The sequence below is a fragment of the Motacilla alba genome, chromosome 1A (genome assembly GCF_015832195.1).
Source record: "Motacilla alba alba isolate MOTALB_02 chromosome 1A, Motacilla_alba_V1.0_pri, whole genome shotgun sequence".
In the NCBI taxonomy this organism is placed as follows: domain Eukaryota; kingdom Metazoa; phylum Chordata; class Aves; order Passeriformes; family Motacillidae; genus Motacilla; species Motacilla alba.
In genome coordinates, this window is record NC_052031.1 from 3,583,767 (window position 1) to 3,604,304 (window position 20,538).

The 20,538-nt window shown below is 44.4% G+C and overlaps 1 long non-coding RNA gene across 13 annotated transcripts in view; it reads left to right on the top strand.

Annotated features, from left to right (window-relative positions):
* The window catches only part of LOC119708566, a 119,252-nt gene that overhangs the window by 80,514 nt on the left and 18,200 nt on the right, over positions 1 to 20,538 (top strand). For 3 of the 13 annotated variants that reach the window (XR_005259108.1, XR_005259116.1, XR_005259117.1), the window contains exon 5: positions 450 to 658. The exons of 5 other annotated variants lie outside the window; for them this stretch is intronic. This is a non-coding gene — a long non-coding RNA (uncharacterized LOC119708566). Of the gene's footprint in view, positions 1 to 449; positions 9,031 to 20,538 lie in introns of those variants that run through there. 5 more of the 13 variants (XR_005259109.1, XR_005259111.1, XR_005259113.1 and 2 more) reach the window with 4 other exon arrangements.

Here is a 20,538-nt window from a genome sequence, read left to right on the forward strand (position 1 = left end):
GAGGCAATAAACATAATGTGTGTGACATTGAGGTGGAGACAGTAGTGAAAAATACAGTCTAGAGCTAGCAGTGCACTTTGAACATCTTGCCCTTAACCACAAATTTATTCCTCCTTCCTCATAAAAATCCTTCTATTAACGTAAAAGGGTATTGCGTGATGAAATCTACTGTCTGCTCTTTAGGTTACTGTGTTTGCTTTCAAATTAATTCTTTTAAGAGGGAAATGGATCGGTTGCTTGCACATTTCCTAAAGTTCTTTGTCCATCTCTGTCTTCTGGGCCAGCGTTGCAAAGTTTAGTTTGCAAATTTTAGGATGAAAATTCTTGGAACAAAAACTCTTAAGTGGCAACATTCTTACTTAGGGTTTTCCTTTAAATAAGTATATAAAACTTTATGCCACAAATCATTATCTAAAATTTCCTTTTTTCTTTTTTTTTTTTTTTTACAGTAGCTTAAAGCAGCATTTGAGAATTTGGTATCACTGTAAGTCATCTGACAGGGCTGTGACGTTCCTGGCTTCCCTTCTGAGAAGGAAAACATCCCAAATAACTGCCTGGAATAAGTCAGATGAATCATGTCATGCAAGTGACAGTTTCTTTGCACTGACTTTAAAGGAGTTCCCTGTGACTAACCCAGATATCAACATCTGTGCTGCAGGTATTTAAATAGAAGTGAGAATGATCCCACTCATGAAGTATTTTCCTTGCTTTCAGTTGGGATGCAGTGCATTGACTGGCTCATTAGGAGGAAAATCTGAACCAGAATTCCAAGGATTTTCATTTATAGATGATCTACCATTTTTTTAACCCAACAAAATTTTACAGTGGGGTTTGTAGTTACACTGAGGAGGAATTTGCCTGTCTATTGGAGTATTTGTGGTTTTCATTTAGGAGCAGTCAAGGCACCATGGTATAATTCCTACTTGTGAGAGGTTCAGCATCATCTACCACTAGAGAGAGGGATGATTAGAGTGATGGAGCTGCATCCAAAGGGAACTGGAAGGATTCAGATGAGATTATTGCATCATTGTGTTTGAAATTGAATCCTCTTGAGTTGTTTGTCCATTGAAATTAGAGGCCTTGCTGGAACATTTCAGCAGGATGCTACAGCCATGTGTTGATGTCTTACAGACTTGCTGGCAGAGCCTGCAGACATTGACAGAGAGATGTTCTCTGGTGTGCTTTGAGGAGTATTTGCCCAGCAGGTCATACTGTGTATACAGGAGCATGTAAATGCACAAATAGTGCCAAACTGATGGAACAAGGAAGAGCAGAATTCCCAAAGAGTGTGGGATGGATGGTGCTATGGCAAAGCTTTCTTGTGCTGCCTCGAGAGTGTATTTTGGTCCTTCAGTGAGAGTGATGATGGTGAGGGCACTTTGGGCACTTCAGCACTAAATCCAGCATAAAGAAGAGTTTGTTTTGGTTTGGTTTTTTTTTTGGCTGCTGTTCTGGGGCCGAAACGTTCTTGTTTGGAAGAAGGAAGATGGTATTTTTTCTTCCACCCAGACAAGAAGCACTCTTCTGCCATTGCCCTTTTGGGGTCTATCAACATCTCTCTCCTTCTCCAGCTCAAATGGACAAGGTTTTTGCCTTTCTTTTTTTTCTTTTTTTTTTTTTTTTTTTTCCCATTGACACGAGTGCCCATCCCAAAGACTGAGTCAGATGTTGAAGTGCTCGTAGTAAATTGTTAATCCCTGTCTATTGAAGTTGCCCACGGAGGGAATGTGGGGTGCAATGCCATGACAAGTACCAGCTCCGAGCGCCCGCGATCGTTACGGTGGCGCTGAACCGACTTGTTCTTCTTTGAGGGAATGTTACTTGCTTGGTTGGAATGTTGGTACATGCTTGTGCTAATGCACTTTCTAAGTGGGTTGAGTTAAATTAAGGAACTGGCAGCAAGAGCGAGCCAGAAGCCTTAAGGAAGTGGTGCTGCCAGGCTCTGGCATCCCTGCCAAGGCCAGTATACCAGGGCACATCTAGGCACACTCCAAAACGTGTCCTGCACAAGAGGTGACTTGCTCATGAGGCTGTGACTCAGTGTCATGGGCTGCTGTGTGTTTGCTTATCTGTCGTGGAGGTCGGTGGGGTGGGAAGTGCCTGACATTTCTGGAAAAGTCACATCTTGCATGGGATGCTGTGGGTTGGCTACTTTTTCCCCTGTTGTTTGGTGGTGCCCTGATTGTCTCCCTGCCATCAGTTCGTGCCAGTGATCTGTTGGAGAGGCTGTGGATGGTTTTTGGTCTCTTGGGCTCTCAGGGACGTGCAGAGAGCAGAGCATTGCTCAGCTCAGGGTGGAACGTGGCGTTGTGTACCCAAAAGCTCAACTCTCACCCTCCTTTGCCATTTTCCTCTTGTCTCAGCTCCCTCTGGCATTCAGATACTCTCCCAAGACATGAAGAGATTTACTAAGACCACCCTGGGATGAGAGCTGCAAGTGCTGGAGCTCAGCTCTCCATAGCAGTCCCTCCCTCAGCTGGCTGGCAGACGCTGCCTTCCCAAGCAGGCACATTTTTCCATGCCATTGTCTGCCTGTCCTGGTTCTTTGGCTCCTGAGATATCATTTTACCTGTACTTTTCCATCCCAGGAGGGGATAAGCACGGTGTGATGCCGAGCAGAGACTTGTGATTTCACTGAGATGCCAAGAGTTTCAAACGTGCCATCTAGTGGTATGAGCTTGGAGCACTCAAAATAAAGGAAATCCCCCCAAAAATCCACCCTCCTCCAAGTGCTCATTATTTCTGAAGTGTTCCCATGTTTGGGGCAGAAAATGAGTGTTTATGGCCCCTGCTACCCTGTCGGGGTTTCTGAGTGCTGGGGAACTGAGCTGTTCGAGGATTTCTTAATCAGAAGAAGGAACAGGGAGTTTTTCAGTCTGTTATTTAAAGCATATGCTAAGAGATCTGTACCTTCGTACCCAGAAAAAACACTTTATGCTGCTGTTGCTACCTATTGGAGGAGCTGAATCAACTTTTCAAACAAAATAAATCTTAAATTAAAAAACCCTTTACTGGGGAGGAGGGGAGAGGGAGGTAACAGTTATGTGCTTGTCTGTATCTGTGCAACAATTTATTATCAGCACCCTGTTGTGAGATGCCCTGTGTTTGTGGATCAGTACTAGGACATATTCCACCCCAGCTCATAACCTGAAGTACTTCCAGCTTCCTCCCCACTAAACAAGAGAGCACCAAAATTGCAAGAGGCTTGGAAAAAAACCAAACAAAAAACTTTCTAAAATCCTACATTCATCACCAAGATAAGAATAGGCTTACAATGAGGAGTGTTAAAAGGCATGAGGTTTGTACCACAATTCTGGCATGTTCGTGCAGTAAATTACAGCCTGAATTAAATCTGTCTTGGGTGTTTGTCTTTGCTGTTATCTTCAGTTCAGGCTCTGGCACAGAATGAAAGTTCCTCAGGTTGATGTTTATGTGTGCTTGCTGTTCCCAGGATTTTTACCTAGAGGTCATTGTGTCCTTTTCTCTCATTACCAAGAAACTTGCTCGCTGTTTGCACTGGATTATGTGATCCATCTGTTGTAGCTACCAGAGTAAGTCAGGAGAGCAATTCCATCCTGCCTTGCCTGCCCCTCACGTCATCCTTTCCATGCCAGGGTCAGAATTCAGCCATTCCTGTCAGCTTCTACAGCTCCAGAATGTATTTGTGAACATGGCTTGTGTGCAGGCCCATGAAATGCAATCTAAGAAACTGCCAACCCTGGAACTGCAGATCTAAAATAATGCAGCAGACACCTGTAGAATGAATAAGAAGAGTTAAGAATCTCCAAATTAGCCAGTGAAGTAGGAAGAAAAAGGTATGGCAGTATTAAATGGTGTCCTGACTTGGGGCCTGCTTAAACAGCTTGCATAAAACACAAAAAAGGAATTAAGAAAAAAAATGAAAACATAGACTTCCAAATGCCCTGAGAAGCCCTTTTCTCTGTAGGGTAAGGGTCAGTCATCCCATTTTGAATCTTTTCTGTGATTCGGGAGCAGTGGCGTGTTTCAGACGGAGAGGTGAGAGGTCACTGTTCTGCTCATAAATTTGTAGTATCAAAATTACAGCACAATGCCAGTGCCAGGCTGTGGTCATAGGAGGAGAAAACAGAATATAAGTCCCCCCCTTCCCAGGAAAGAGACTTTGCAATGGGAGGATACAGAAGGGTGAGTAGGATCTCTTTCCCAAAGAGAACATTAGTGTTGTGCTTGTGCTGAACATCAGTGCTGGGTCGTGAACCCCTCTGAAAAGCTGGGCCAAGGTACCTGCAAGGTCAGTCCTGTAATAATTTAATCTTAAGCAAGGGGAGGTTTAGTTTTGATCTGGTTTAGTCCTTGAGCTGCCTCTGCGTGGTAACGCAAAATGGGACGTGGCCGTGGGGAAAAAGCCTTGGTGCTGTCAATGCAGTGCTCTGCAAAGTGCATGTGCTAATCCAGTGGAGACTGATTTATTCATTTATTTGGATGTAGACACCTAAATGGCACCGGGGTGGCTGTTTCTGTCTCCCTGGCTGTGTCTGTGCTGCCACTCGAGGAGCTGCACTGTCCTCCCAGCCCACGTCAGGCATAGATGTGTTCTGCCCCAACAGATTCTCTGCAGCAACACAGCGTGGAGACCACCGTAAGATTTTAATCACAGCCTGTCATTTCTGTCAAGTGGGGTTTTTTTGTTGGTTTGTTGGGTTTCGGTGGTATTTTTCATTTTAAAGCTTATTACCAATTTAGTGGTTCTTATTTTGAGTGCAAGAGCTTGAGTTTTAAGACGTAGTCACATACCCAGCTTTTTGGTCCTGATGACAATTTGAATTTGGAGGGAATTGACTCCCTGGTGATCCTGGGAAGTGTGGATTCTGCTGGAGCAGTGCCAGAAGCCTGCATGGGGATGTGGGAACCAAACCTGTGAGATGGCCTGACCTGTGCTGCATCCTTGATGGTTTTTGGAGTGAGCCATCCCGGCAAGCACACTGGGCTGTGCTCTCTCCTACCAGGGCACAGGGACAGTTTTAATCTGACAGTTTATGCTGCAGCCCACGGTTCAGAAAGCTGTGTTATTTATTAGTCAGAGTGGACGTACCTGGCAGGAAATATTTGTTTGTACTAGTGGAAAGCAGCATTTGACTTTATGACGGCAGTGCAGGTCTTTTATTAGTAAAACTTAATGTGTAACAGAATAATTCCGTTGCACCTACTACTATACTGGCATGATTTTGTACAAAATAAGTTTCTGTTTCCTTGAAGGCCTTATATAAGGCTTAAAACTGGGAATGAATCCAGCGTGTTTGATCACAATAAAGGAGCTGCTTCAGAACAGGCTCTTCTTTGGGAATAGCCGTAAACACATTTATATATAGGCACTGCTATTATACACAAAACTTGCTGAAGAAACGTTTCCCGAGATCCCATGGTTTTACTGTGTGCCATGGGGACTCTGCTCAGGCTAAACCTGCTGTAGGAATTTGGGGGAAGGTTTAAAACACAAGATCATCTCTCGAATCCGTGTCTGCTGGCAGGGCTGGGTGTTGAATGGCTGTAAAAAAAGGTATTTGATAAAAAGGCTCAGAAACTTAGGCTGGCATCCTCCATATGCAAATGTAGGTGCTGTCCATGTTATATTTGGATTTCAGGGTTTTTTCAGATCCATTTCAAGGCGATGAGTAGCAGCCTTATGTGGTTTGATGGCTCGCTTTCATCACCCATCCTCAATTATTATACATGAGATCCACCAGCCCCCTCGAAGCCACAGTGCCTGCAGCTGAGCATCACCACGGTTGGGAACAATAAGGGGCTGGCATTTGGGAGTTTCTTTCCCTTGTAATTGGGCAGGACCCAAAATTACTCCCCTGCACAGCTCACCCATCAGGCTCCTGTCTTCAACAGGTATGCTTCCATCTGAGCAGCGTGAGGATGTGAGATCTGGGGAGATTTGTGAGCCATTTGCATTCAGCATTGTTGGCTGTGTGCTCCGGTAGAGTTTTGGAGAGGTACAGGACAAAACATGGGAAGACTTCTGCCTTTGTGATTGATTTTTAAGGATAATTTGCCATTTTGTTCCTCGCCTCCTTCCTAATGAGCTGAATTGTTAAAATATGTTAATGTAAAGAGACACACGAGGAAGGGTGAAGCAATATACTGACACGTTGGATAATTAGATCATCTCCTGCGCAGGAAAAAAGTCAAGTACGAAACAGGAACAAGAAACGCTTCCCTCCCCCCCTTGTAGAGGCACCAGGTCTGGCTCTTGCTGCATGCAGAAGCAGGTTAGACAATTAGATCTTTAGTATTAATTAATTTTTGTGAAAATCTTTGTGGAATTCCTGGAGATTCAAAGCAGCATTTGTAGTAACTGTCTCGTATTTGTCGGTTGCTTTTTTGGGGAGAAGTTGGGTGCCTTGTTTCACAGGGCTGAATTTGTGTGCTGTGTAATGTGTGATGAAACAAAAAAATGTCTGTTGCTGGGACTGAATTTGTGAATGTTGTAAGTGGTTAACCAGGTCTTCTCAGGAAAATACTAGTGAATTTTGTCCTGAATAGGCATTAGATCAAGGGGATTTTGTAAAGAGGCATGGGACATTGTGCCTGCCTTTCTGCTAGTATTTGGTGTTTTGGCAAAGCTGTGCTTCGTATTTCTAATAAGACTTATTTCTTTGAAATAATAATTAATTAATATGCACTAAGATCCCAGCCCAGTGTGAGCTGATGCCTGCAGGGAGGGCTGTGATGATACTCCACCTTTACTCACAGGAGTAAGCCCTCTCCTTGGTTTAAGTTCACTTGTTTGATAAACATAACACTTTGCTTTTGTTCTCTTAATCACTTCCTTCGAAGAGTTAACTTCCTAAGCAGCCACCGATTAGTTCTCTCAGTTGTTTTAATTATTTTTCTTGTCACGCACAGTGAAGGTCTCGTGTTTGTGAAATGTCTTCTTTTATTTTTGTCCCCCCTTCCATGGCAGCCTCCGTGATGCTGGCACTGGGAACCCAGCTGAAACGCGCTCTCCCTGTGCTCCTGGCATTCATTTTTATCCTTATTTTAAACCAAATTTCACTTTTTTTTTTTTTGAATGGGAGCCCTACAGGACGTAACACTTTCCTTTCAGGGTGATCCCAGTGCTCCAGAATGTTGCATTCCCGTAAGGGGTACGCCACAGGCTGTAGCAGAGGCTTCCACGTGCTCGCTGCTGAGTAATTTCCTTTTGTATTGCTGACAGGTGACTCAAAGCAGGAGGGAGCAGATGGCCACGTCGTTAGCTGGTGGCCACAGCCTTCCCAGATGAGTTTTGGAATTTCCATCAAAGTCGGGATTAGGCTCGGGATATGGCACAGAGCACCCCTGGGGAGTGTGGAAGAAGAGGAAACTCATTCATAGCGACTCATCTCGTGGTTGGGTGAGTCAGGGGTCTGCTGTTGGTGGTCACAAAGGCACGTGGCTGACGGCACCGCCTTTGTGTGCTCTGCAGGATGCAGACTGTCTCCAAAAATTAATTCTCCCCGCTTGATTTGTCCAGTGAGTTATTTCCAGAAAGGAGTTACTGTATTTTCTGGAATGACTATTGTGAAATTCTTTCTCTCTCGCTTTTTTTTTTTTTTTTAAGTACAGTGGGCAAGTTTTCAGCTGGTGATTTATCAACAAAATATTTTACAGGATCGTAGTTAAAGGCTCATCTTAAAAAAAACCTACACCCCGTGCAATAGGGAAAGTAAAAGCATCTCGGTTTCCAAGTGATGAAGGAATAACCGAAAGAGCTGGTTCTTGGAATAGTAGCTCCATTGGCACTCATTGGTGATTTCCTGTGCATTTGCTGCAAGAATCGCTCTGTGATGTGAGTAGGTGGTACTAAAGGGTTATTACGAAACCAATTTTCAACCAGACGGTTTTGAGTCATGGATGGGGAAGAGGGATAGCAGCTCCGGAGCTTTCTCTTTGTTCAGGCGCTGCTCCTGAAATGCACACCCGGGCTATTCTGTGCCTGCACGGAACCAGGCACGCCAGGGGACAGACAGGTGTGGGGTCACACGAAGTGCTGTCCTTTGTGCCACTCCATCCCAGGCACAGGAGATGGGAGCGTGGGCTGCGAGCCGGCACAGCCTGCGCAAGGTGCACACGGAGCAGTTTGCCCGGCTGCCTTTTCAATTGTAAGTATTTTCTCATGGCTTTTCCCAGACGTGGGAGACAAAATGGAGTTGCGTCAGGACGGATGCCTGTGCCAAAACGAGGTGGTGGTTTGGAGTGGTTTGGTTCTGTTCTGGAAGCAGATGGGCTGCCACTGGCAGGAGACAGTTGGCTTCTCCATCAGAAAAAAAAGAAAAAAAGAAAAGAAGGGGTGTTTAAGGGAATTGGTCTGGCTCCTAAACCGAAGGAATTGTTGACCCACTGACTCAGTTCTGAAGCATTAGGGAAGCAGTCTTCCTGTGGTTTCTTTTGTTGGTGGCAGATTCAGAGCCCGGCTGTGAGCATTCGGGTGTGAGCAGCAGAGCAGAGGCAGTTCTGGTACCTGCTGCTGTGGGATTTACTTGGTGCCAGGGAGGAGCTGAGGTGCTGATGGCTGAGTAACGCCTGAACTTTATTTCTGATGCTTCTCCTGATATTGCTTTGGTAAGTTTATGTGCTTATTTTCAGTAATGAGATGGTATCTTGCTAAATGAGACTGAGAGAAAGCCCTTCAGCAGCTCTTTAAAGAGGTGCTTGCTTTTTTTTTTCCACTGGAGCTTTTGCAGAAAGCACTGGCAGCCCTGCCACAGGTTAGGAGTCTGTGAATGAGGGGGAAACTTCCTTGATCAGGGTGACAGAAACAATTTGAAACTGCTTTTCCCTCCCACCTTTCACCTACAGACCTCTGCTGATATTGGTGCTGAGCAAAGGGGATGGGCCAGAGCTCCAGCTTTGGGATCACATCATCCCAGAGTCATAGCTAAGCTGTAATTTCCCTGTTACACTGAATGAACAAGGCTCTGGTCTTCTAGAATTTCACATGAAAATCAGATGTTCATCCCTGGAATTAAATCTAATGATACTTTCCCTAAAATATGCCTAAAATAGAAACTATGTTATTTTTAAGTGGCTCTGTAAAATGCCAAGGGAAAAAAAGATATCAATTAGTGGTTTCTCAAAAAAACCCCAAATCATTAACATACTATTGGCTGGAAGGAATCACATTGGCTGACAGAGCTGGGTCTGGAAGTTGTGCTCCCTGAATCTGCTGTGGACTGTGTCGCTGTATTTGGGAGGAGGGGGGAGCTTCTTGGGCAAGTAGTTTATTTTTAGTTGGCGATGAAACGAGGGCAGTGATATTTAACTTTCCTTTGGTGCTTTACCAGCATTAGGACTGTGTTTTCCATTTGGAGAGGATGCTGATACGGGATACTGTAGCTCTTGGATTTCCAGAGCGTCGTTTGGAATGCCGAGATGATTAGAAAATGAGAAAAGCAGAGTAGTGATTATTGACTCGGTCTTGCTCTGTGACGCGTCTTCTCCAAACAACAGCTGTAGGAATTGCAGGTTCTCCACGAAGGGAGGGATCCACTGCTGCTGTTATTTCCCTGGATGGTGACACCAGGACACCTTGCCATCCCAAACCCACTTGTGTTGCCACTTACAGAGAGCACTCAGGGATATTTTTTCCCCATTTTTTCCAAAACAGCTGCGGAGGAGGCTCTCCGTGCACCACACAACCCTGCGGAACAGCAAATAAACCCAGTGGTTTAATGAAAAAAAAAGAAAAAGAGAAAGGAAGGTTCAGCATTGTACTGGGTTTCCTTTCCTTTCCTTAAGTGCTTCCTTTGGATCTTGGGAGAAGAGCTCAAGAGCGGGGAGCAGTTGTACCCAAAGGCGTGGGAGGCCGGGTCAGGGAAGAGTCACTTGGTTGTTATGTGGGTGTGAAAAGCCTATGAAAAGGAAAGGGTGGAGGAAAATATTTTACTTGAATTAAACAAATAAAGGGGAACGTTATATGAATTAGATATTCAAAGATAGATTTTTTTTGCCAAGTATTTTTGTAAATTAACCGCGTATCTCCTGAAAATCATTTATTTAACCGTAACCTTATCAGAATGTTCTCAGGAGGGATTTTTTTTTTCCAAAAGAAAAAAAAAATCATTGTTTTCTTATCACTTCAGATGAAAAGAAAGGAAGTTGCAGATTTTTATTGCCGCTAAATTGTTAACTGTTAAACCCGTATTGAAGCAGCAGATCAAATTTCCTCAGGATCACAGTGGAACAGGTCCATTTACTGAAAAATCCCAAGCAGGCCCTGTTTGAGGAGAAGGAATCTTAGATCTTGAGTTCACTGCTGTGTATCCACCTGTTGGACAGGGAAAATGCTGCTCTTGAAAATCACCTGGTTTGGGAAGCTGGCTTTTACCACTGATGCAGTGCACAGGGATGGTTTTCACCCAAAAAATTGAATAAAACATATTTTGAAACCTGATTTTTTTTTTTTTTACATAGAGTCACAGAATCATAGAATATGCTGAGTTGGTCATGCATGCAGTATCTCCTTTTAGTGGCAGCTTTGAAAATGTCACCTGATATTATTGAACAAATCTAAATTATATGTTGCAATGGTGATGTTTTTCCATGCCTTTGGTTGTTATCTTGAGTTGAAAAAAAAAAAGGCAGCACATGGAGGCAGGTGGAACAGCACTGTCTCTGAAGCAGAGTATTGTTCATTGCAGTAGTTAATGAACGTCTGGATTTTAAAAAAAAGCAAACAGGCAAACTAACAAAAATTAACCAAAAAACCTGCCTTCATCATAAATAGTATCTTTTGAAACACAAGCCGTAAAATTGCATGTAAGGAAAACACTTCACAGTCCAAAACTGGATGCATTAGTGTGTGGTGTGATGTCTTGTACCAAGTGCTTGATGTTTTAGTCTGGGTTGTGTTTTGATAGTGTTGATTTTTACTGATGTCTGAGGGATTCCCACGTGGAAGTTCACAGGCTGTTGTTTGTTTTGTAAATTTTCGAGGCTTTTTTATGGCCCGTAGCTATCCAGAGTTTGCAGCTAAAGTTTGTGTAGGAAATGGTGAGCTCAAAATTGGACCTGGAAAAGAGGAGTGAGGAGTCTTCCTCTTCCATCACTCTGCTTGAAGGGTAACACCAACATCTATAAAAAGAAGAGGTAATTGAGGCAAATAAAAAGACATGTTTTCCAACAGCATGAGGTATGAATGGAAGCCACTTCTATCAGTGCATTTTCAGGGTAGAATTGTGTGTGATGATCTCTGCTGTCTCATCCCATCGCTTCCTTCTCGCTTGATAAAATCACAGAATGGTTTGGGTGGGAAGGGACCCTAAAGAACATCCAATTCCATCACCCTGCCACGGGCAGGGATACTTTCCACTGGATCAGGTTGCTCCAAGCCCTATCCAGTGTGCCCTGGAACATTTCCAGGGATGGGGCATCCAGAATCAGATTTATTTCTGCTGCCAAACTGGGACGCCTCTGGGCAGTGCTGTTGTGTCCTGCTGGGAGTGCAGGTGTTCCCTGGTGCAGCAAATGGACACTAACAGGCAGTTTTCACTTCTCACCAAAGTTTGGGCACCTGAATTGTACCTTTAAGAACCCAAGTGGCTACAGAAATTCCCCACATGACCTGTTATTACAGGCTCAGGTGAGAGTGTACATGCAGTTTTATTGCCAAAACATGAGGTTGGCAGAAGTGAGTCATACCTGGGAAGATCTCAGCTTTGCTCTTTGATTTACTTTTATCCACCAAGTATAAAAATATTTCCAAGAATACAGGTAGGAATATGCTGTTCTCCTGTTAGGGCAGAGCTCTCACTGGCTCTTAGGTGTGTTTACATAGTTCATAGGATGTATTTTTGAAGCTTTAGTATAAAGGGAGCTGTGTATACGTTTTATCTAATCTTCAGTGCAGTAGGCATGAGCAGTTCCTGGAGAAGGGACCAGAATATAGGGCTCTGCCCCTCCTCCTGGGAGTCTCTTTCTCATGGAGTCATATTTGCCCTCCAGGGCTTTCTCTTTATGGCTTTGTGAGTTTTGAATTCCTCTGTGAGCTGGCCCAACTCCAGCAGGAGGGCAGAAAGCAGCCTCAGCCCAATCTCTGCTTGAAGCCTGCTGGTTCAGGGACTTTGCAGGAGGTGGGATCTGCAGGGGGGGAAATGCCCAGCCCTGGGAGAAGTGCCCAGCCTCCCAGGTGAGCTCTTAACCAGTGGGATACTCTTTCAAGGTGGCAGTATTGTCTTCTGTGGACATGTCTTTGGGTTGCAGTGGTTGTTGGATGTTGTTTTGCCTTGGTGTTTCAGTGTGAGCAGAGGGTACCTGCTCTGCAGGTTTCCCATGTGGCTTCAAGATCAGCTCCTTCCATTGCCATCCCTGATGTCCAAGTGGCCTTGGAGTGATCCAAACTGAACAACTCAATTTGCTGAGCTGGTTTAAAAAAGTGATTTTTCTTCTCTATTTCTTTTCTCTTGGGAAATCAGAGCTGCTCCATCCCATGACATGACTGCAGGGCTGCTGGTGCTGATGGGGATGTGGGAGGAATTCATGGCCAGAAGCAAAGGAGAAGGTGACACTGTCACTTGAAGTGACAGCTGCATGAAGTTCATCAGCATGTACAGGAAACCTCACCTTCCCTGTCTGTTCATCACAGTGGAGCTCAAGGAAGAGCTAATTTAACCTTTTTCTCCAAAACAAGCAGTCTGTTGAACACTCTTTCCTGTGTTCCTTTAGCATCTGGATTTTAGGTGTCTGCATTTAACTTCAGCATCTGTTGGGAGCAGAAGTACCTAAGAAAAAGAAAAGTACCTATGATGATACTGTGTAGTGCCTCAGAGGAGTCCATCCCTTGCTAAAATTTCTGATTATTGATCATAGAATCAAAGGATAGTTTGGATTGGGAGGAACCTTAAAGATATCTAATTCCAGCCCCCTTTCCATGGGCAGGGACACCTTCCACTATATCCCAGGTTGCTCCAAGCCCCATCCAGCCTGGTCTTGGGCACTTCCAGGGATCCAGGGGCAGCCACAGCTTCTCTGGGCACCCTGTGCCAGGGCCTCCCCACCCTCACAGCCAAGAATTTTTTCCCAATATCCAATCTGAACCTTAAATCTTACTGTTACATATAAATATATAGAATTAAACTTTATAGAGCCTGATAAGTCTGATGACATTTAGCAAACTGGCATTTTTTTCAAACAGCATCGCAAATTGTTCCTCTGTTCATACTTTTCAAAAAACTTCCCTTTGTTTGTTATTCCATGAATCTCCTCCTGTTGTAATCAGAGTCAGGATAGAATTTACATTGGCCGGGGGGGGGAAAAAAAGCAAAATACCCCTGAACCCCTCTCTCTGCAGGAGGTTTTGGGGCAGCAGGAGTTTGGGCAGTCGGCTTCCAGCAGGCACAGCACAGTTGGGAAGGATTATCTTTCTACCTGCCTCTGCTTTCTATTCTACTTCTTTCGAGTTTTTTCTCTTCTTCTGCATTTTTCTGTCAATTTTCCTGACTGATTCTTACTGCTGTTGCAATAATCCATTTTTCTCCCACAACCTCCTTTAAAACACCAGAGGTGCGCTCACGCCGTGCGTTCTTCTGCGCCGTCTTCTTCCTGCGTGTGTGCTTACCTAACGACTTGAAAATAGCAAACAAAGCGCATGATCTGAGAAACAAGCTGGTATTTTACCCTGAGGGAAGATTTTCTCAGCGCACAAATCAAGAGTTAAATACTTAAAAATGCTGTATAATATAGATCCAGGCGCTCTGAGGCTCGCTCGCGCGTAGGAGCGAAGTTATTTGCATACGTAAATGTTGACACAGTTGAGCTCTGTGTTATCAAATCCACTGTCAAAAGCTGACCCCGGGCGTTTTGCAAGGAAGATGACGATTGTCTCTTTAATGACATAAATTCTGTTGTGCCTGTTTAGGAGAGTTCCCCACAACCCTGTCATTACTAAGCCCTTGCCAGTCACATCCCTACTGGCACAGCTTTGATGGGAAGTAGCTGCAACACCCAGCTCCAAGGACCTTCTTTTAATTGAGCACTGTGATTATCACACACCAATCTGAGTTGCTGCAGAAGTTGGCCAGCCCTGTGCTAAGAGCTCCTATGGAATTACAGAATCAGAGATGTTAGAGATGGAAAGTGCATTAGATCATCCGGGCCGTCGTCTTGCCAGTACATGTTTCCTGCTGCGTGGTTTTGGGTGGTTGTGGGTTTGGTTGGGTTTTTTTTTTTTTTTCCCCTGCACTTTATGGCTAGGGATGCTTTAAGAACTGGGCCTTCCACTTTGATCCTCTGGAATCTTTCCCACAAAGTTTGATGGCAAGATTTTTCTTTGCCTAATATGTGCCCTAAATTTTTCCATTTCTTTACTTCATAATATTTCATATATCAAGTCTACGTTCTCATCTTTCAGTAATTCGCTCTGGTGTTAACAGCCTGTAAATATGAGTGGAATAGTATTATGTGCTTTTGAATATTAAATGTATCACTTATCTTAAGTGCTGCATGTTCAGTTTTTCAGGATTTGGGAAAATTCTACTGATTGGAGATAGATTTTAAATGGAACTGCTAATCATGTAATTTCTCAGATGCATATTTTATTTTAGTATAAGAGTGGTCTGTTCTGGTGTCATTTGAGAAATTGTTGAAAATTACCTGAAAAGGCCAATTTGAATTGGAAATGAAAATGTTTTTGTATGGAGGAGATAAAATTTAAGTGATTTTTAACTCCATTGTGGCATTGAAGCTGTAAGGAAGCTGTGTGTGCAGACAAGTCTGCAGAGGGCATTGCAGGGAAGCCAAAAAAACTAGTTTTCTATTAGTGACAGAATTAGTGGAAGTTGCATTTTAGTTACTGGAGTCTTCCCCAACCCCCCATCCCAGCTTTCCATTCAAATTCTTCATAGCTATTGTTCTTTTTATAGTTTTGCTTGTTTCTGTGGGATTTGGGGTTTGCCTGTTTGTTGTTTCTTCCTCAGGGCTTGCTCTTCACTACCAGAAGCTTCGGGTGCCCAGGGAGCGTTGTCTCGAAAGTTTTCCTTTGTCTTGACCACTAAGAGCTAGCTCCATATCCCCCCCTTAAAAAAAAAATGCAGTTTTTTATAGTTCAGTTGACCATAAAAAGGACACATGGACTCTGTTTTTTTGCAGTCACCCCATGAGACAATGAAGGGGTGGGTGGTTGGTGTGAGCTGGCGCACAGCCACGCTGGCTTGAGCCAGGCCCTTCTGAGCTGCCCTCTGGACATGATCCAGCACCTTTACCCCAGTCCTCTGCGTGTTCCTGAAGCATTACCTCTGGTTTTCTTTCCAGAGTATCCCAGAGGTTGAGAGGGTTGTGTTGGAGGCCTCCAGGAATGGGGTTTTTGCAGGGTTGGGGTGTTTTGGGTGCTTGCTGGAGGCACAGCACGCATGGATGTGGCAGAGGCATGGCCAGCACTGCCCAGTCCTTATTCCATCCATCCATCCATCCATCCATCCATCCATCCATCCATCCATCCATCCATCCATCCATCCATCCATCCTCACTCTGTCCAGAGAAAGTGTTTGGCTCATCCAGAAGGGATAGCTGGAAAGATGAGCAGTGATGTGGGTGGAGATGGATTTTATGGAGCCTCATGGACATGGGGAGCACAGAGCAGTAAGGTGCCTTCCCTCAGGCTCTGGGAAGCTGGATGCAGGTCATGGGGATGTTGATGAGAGAGGTGCAAGCAGGTGGGTCTTGGGAGGCAAAGTTCCTCTCCCTGAGTGTATTGGAGGTGTTTGAGGCTCAGGTTGTGTGACTGAACAGGGAGATGAATGAGGAACATGAAAATGGGTGGGTTAGGAGTGAGTAAGGGAAAGGGTGAGTGGGTGGGTAGCGAGACTGGCAAGTGAGAGAGGAGGTGGGAGGGGGTGAGTGCATGGGGAGGGAGGTAGCAAAAAGTTGGAGTAGCGTTATGGGCTGGCTCTGTGAGGATACCTGGAAGACTGGGAGCAGCCACCCTCCTGGAGACAGGCAGAGGGGATGGAGAGCTGCCACAGGGAGTGTGAGGTGTACAGGGCAGCACACAGACCCTGCTGACCTCTGCTGCTTCCCCTGGCACATGATTTACTCTGCCTGAACTTTACTGTGTCTGGGCATAAAACAGTAATCCTTACCCTGGTCAGCTGGTTGCATGCTGCTGCTGTTCCTGCAGAAGGATGTCAGACCATAATTATGCATTTGCAGGTTTTTTTGGCTCTAATGAAGTCACAGACAGAAACTTCTAATCCATATGGTTTATTGCAGCTTGTAGTGGGCATTCATTCCCAGGAGCTGAAATGACCTGAGAGTTTCAGGGGGAGGGAGTTACCTGTAATAAAAGGTGTGAAGGTGAAGGATATGCTGGAATTACAAACCTGCAATGCCTCAGCGTAAAGACAGCTCCCAAACTTGAAATTCCTTTAATTTTAATGAAGGAGATGGAAAAGTAAAGTAACTTTAAATCATTACCAGACCCTGCCTGATGAGGTTCTTATTAGGATATTTAACTACAAGTGCTGTAAGGTTGGAGGTAGCTCACTGTGATTAATCTGTACCTGTTTTTATTAATTACTATGGCAGAGTTACAGCCCTAGCTGTGACCTCTCTGTAGTCAGGTGCAATCAAGCTGTTGTCCAAGGTAAGGTCTCTGCTGCCCTGTTAAGTCATATTAAGTTGTACACAGTACATTCTCAATACTTGCTGTAATAGAGCAAGTCCTTTTGAAGCCCAGATAGAGGTGAGTGACTGCAGGAAGTGACAGGGCTTGTCTTAGCTGCCAGAAGGGTATTTACTAAGGAATAACTTCATGTGCAGTGTTTTGAAAACACCAGTCCCTGCAGGTTTTCATCAGTAGCCAGATAAGATGCCTCACCACCCTCAAAATAAAGAATTTCTCCCTAATACCAAATCTAATCCTGCCCTCTGGCAGTGTGAAGTCATTCCCTCTTGCCCCAAGTCCCTCTCCAGCTCTCTTGAAGCCCCTTTAGTCACTGGAAGGATCTCTAAGGTCTCCCTGAAGCATTCTCCAGGCTGGTCAACCCCAATTCTCTGGCCTTTCCTTATGGCAGACGTGCTCCAGACTTTGGACCATTTCAGTGGAATCTTCCTCATCTTGAACATGGTCACCTGTTGCGAAGTACATTTCCTATAAAGCTTGGAGCTGCAGCCAAGACAGCTTGTACAGTAGTCAGTGTTTACTCATTTTTTTAATCCTAGACAAATCCAGAAACAATTTGCTGTACTTAAGCAGATGTTTCTTACCATTAAAACAGCCCAAATTGCTTGCCAATGTTGAAATGCTGTAGTAACTGTGCAGAATAAAATCCAGAGGAACGTGGGCTATGTTTAATACAAGCCTGTTGGGTTGTAGATCTGTCAAACCCTCACATTTGCATTCCTTACCTAAGCAAAGATCCTGGTGGTGTTCACACGTGCTTTGGGAGCTGCAGGAACTGAACTGCTTTGTCAAAAAACTCTGCTCCCAGTTGCCACCTGTGGGTCTGCAGGGACACAGTTGAAATATTTACAGTGGCAGGACTAACTGGAAGTTTGTTCATTGTTCTGCTTGATATTAAAACTTATCACAACAATCCTAAGAGCAGCGTGAGACCTCTCTGGAAGTGTGGACAGATTCTGAGTGCACACAGGAACGAGAACCTTGAAGTTCCCTTCTGGCTAATTCATAGTTTGGTTTTGTCAGTGACAGGGTTGCACAGCATTTGCAATAAGCCTGCTTTGTCTTTGGCCATTTTTTTTTCCATATGGGTGTGTTCTTCCTTTTCATTATGTTGTTTTTCTTTCCCCCTTTTTTTTTTTTTCTTCCCAACACAGCCCCTCCTTTCATTTTAAGAATAAACGAGCTGCTTGCTGAGCAGAAAAGAACAAAGTTTCATAAACACAGCAGTTCTGATCCATCTAATCCTTTATTACCTGTAGAGGCAGGTGCAGAAAGCTGCTACAGGAGTGAAAGTCACTGACTTTTCCAAGGCTTGGGTTACATAAGGGGTCAGTATGTTGTAGCTGCTGCAGTGAAAGTTATGAACAACATGATCAAAGGTGCATTGATGAGAAATAAAACCCTTTGGCTTGGCTTGTTTCACTTCATTCTGCCCCAGAGAGTTCTGAGCCTTTCAGCTCATAGTTTAACCACCACACTGACATGGCTTGGATTGGAAGGGACCTCAAAGATCATTTTTTCCAACCTCCTGCCATGGGCAAGGACACCTTCCCACTCCCCAGGTTGTTCCAAGCCCCATGCAACCTGTCCTTGAACACTTCAGGCATGGGGCATCTTCTCTGGGCAACCTGTTCCAGTGCCTCACTGCCCTTACAGTGAAGAATTTCTCCCTGATATCAAATCTAACCCTGCCCTCTGCCAGTGGGAAGCCATTCCCTGTGTCCTGTCACTCCATGTCCCTGTCCAAATTCCCTCTCCAGCTCTCTTAGAGCTCCTTTAGGTGAGTGAAGGCTGTTTCAATGCCTCCCTGAAGGCCCTACATACTATCTTAAATTTGTTTCCTGCTGCTGTAACATAGATTTTATTACTGGACGTTCTGTCTTCTAATGCTTTCATTACCCTGACTTTTTCTGTTTGTTGCTCAAGGGAAGGTGAGGGGAACCACCACTCACTTGATCTCAGCAAACCAGAAAGCAGCAGTTCAAGGCTGTAGTGGCTGCGTAATGCTGAGATAGTGTCTGTAGGAAAACACCCAGACAGCTTCAAGAAACAAGATGAATTTTTTTTTTTAATTGTTTTGGTTTTTTTTAACATGTTGAAACCATTTAAATTGCTGCAAAGGGGTAGGGCAAGGAGGGTGGTAAAAAAATACATCATCCATCCCTTGTGATTTTGTGGTTTTGTCTGAATAATTTTTTTTTAAATTCCCTACGATCAACCACGCATTTCAGTTGTGATAGCTGCCCCAAGAACGTGGCTGCATGCAAGATGTCTCATTTGCCTAATATTAAAAATATGTGTGTGTAATAACATTTTTTCTAATGCTTCCCATCTGGAAGCTACGTCACACACTTTTGCATTAAAATTCATAGCACCCTTTTTACATCTTACAGTGCTTTGTGATGGAGACTGTGCATGGAGTTGTTAATTTGCAGTTCTGAGCTGAAAAATAGTTCAAAGCAGCTTGTTATTTACTGCCAGAAACAAGTTTTCACTGTTTGTCTGTCTTAGTCAGTCTGGTAGAACCAATACATTTGTGAGAGGCAGTTTGTCTGCTTAAAATGTTATGGTTCATGTACCAGAAGAAATGGTGAGCAACTAAGACAAAGTGAGGAGTCTGAGGACCTTCTTCCTCCAGTCCTTCAGGAGATGCCTGGAAGCTTTAAGGTTTGGGTCTAAAATACATGTAATTCAAATCCTAGTGGTATCATAGCATGAGAATTCCTGTGAAAAATTGTCTCAAAATGGTACAGCTGTTCAAAGATAATGGTCGTGCCATGTGGATGAGCAAGGCTGCGTTCTTTCCTGAGTAAACTTAATAAAATCGTGCCAAAGAAAAGGTGCAGGGATCTGTTAGGATTATAGTATGTAGGAAAGGAGCTTCTGAGTTGCTTGTGTACTTCAGATATGTTTAGTGATAAGGACTGGTTAATACATCTCCATTTTCAGTGTATAACCATCCTTTGGAAGGCGTGATTTCCAGTGTGCCAGGCAGCAGGAAGCACTCTGTGTGCTTAATTCCAGCTTGTGGTGACATCTTCTGGATGCTGAGCACTGGGAAAATTTCACCTGTTACTTGAGCAGTTGATTGAAAGATGAGTTTTTCTGTGCCATGATCCACAGTCAGTGTTGCAGTAATAGGACAAACCAGTCCAAATCTGCTGTCGCCCAGGCTTGTTGTCTCAACTGTTATAAAATATTTGCTTTTCAAAAGGCTTTAAAAACGCAACGATGCGAATTTGAACACTCGGTGCAAATTTGACCTGTATTTATACCAGCGTGTTTGGAAGAAGCCCATCAACTGATTTCCATGCTGTTTTCAGTGTCTCTCCACTTTATTATTCTGAGAAAATTTGATGCATCTGCAGCGTGCACGATCTGGTTTTCTGATATGCAGATGCACAGCCTCGCCTATCTCGTGGAATCAGTGTAGCAACCGCTCTTACAAACGCTGTGACAATGTACAGCCTCCTATCTGAGAACCAGATCAGACTGAATTTGGGACTCGGTCCAAAAAGCAAAATACTGCAGTCAATCTACTTACTGTGTCAGCACTCAGCTCCGTTTGTGTGCACTGCAGGGAAAGGAAGCGGGAAACGCACGCTGGCATCCAGAGGCGGATTCCTGAGTCACGCAGGATGGCGGGGATGGGTGCCGGTAATAGGAGGTGCTTAAAGGTTCCCATTTTCTGCAGACACTGTGTGGGCTAAGAGATGTTGCAGGCGATGTTCTGAGCCTGGGTGGCACTCAGGAAGTCACTACATGACACTGCGGATGGATGCCACGTGACTTCCCTGTTTACACTTGTCTGTGAAGTGACAGAGTGACCGGATCGTGTCACAGCATCCTTGGTCCTTGGCCTCTCGAGTCATGACCCTTGGTACCAGCGGGGATTT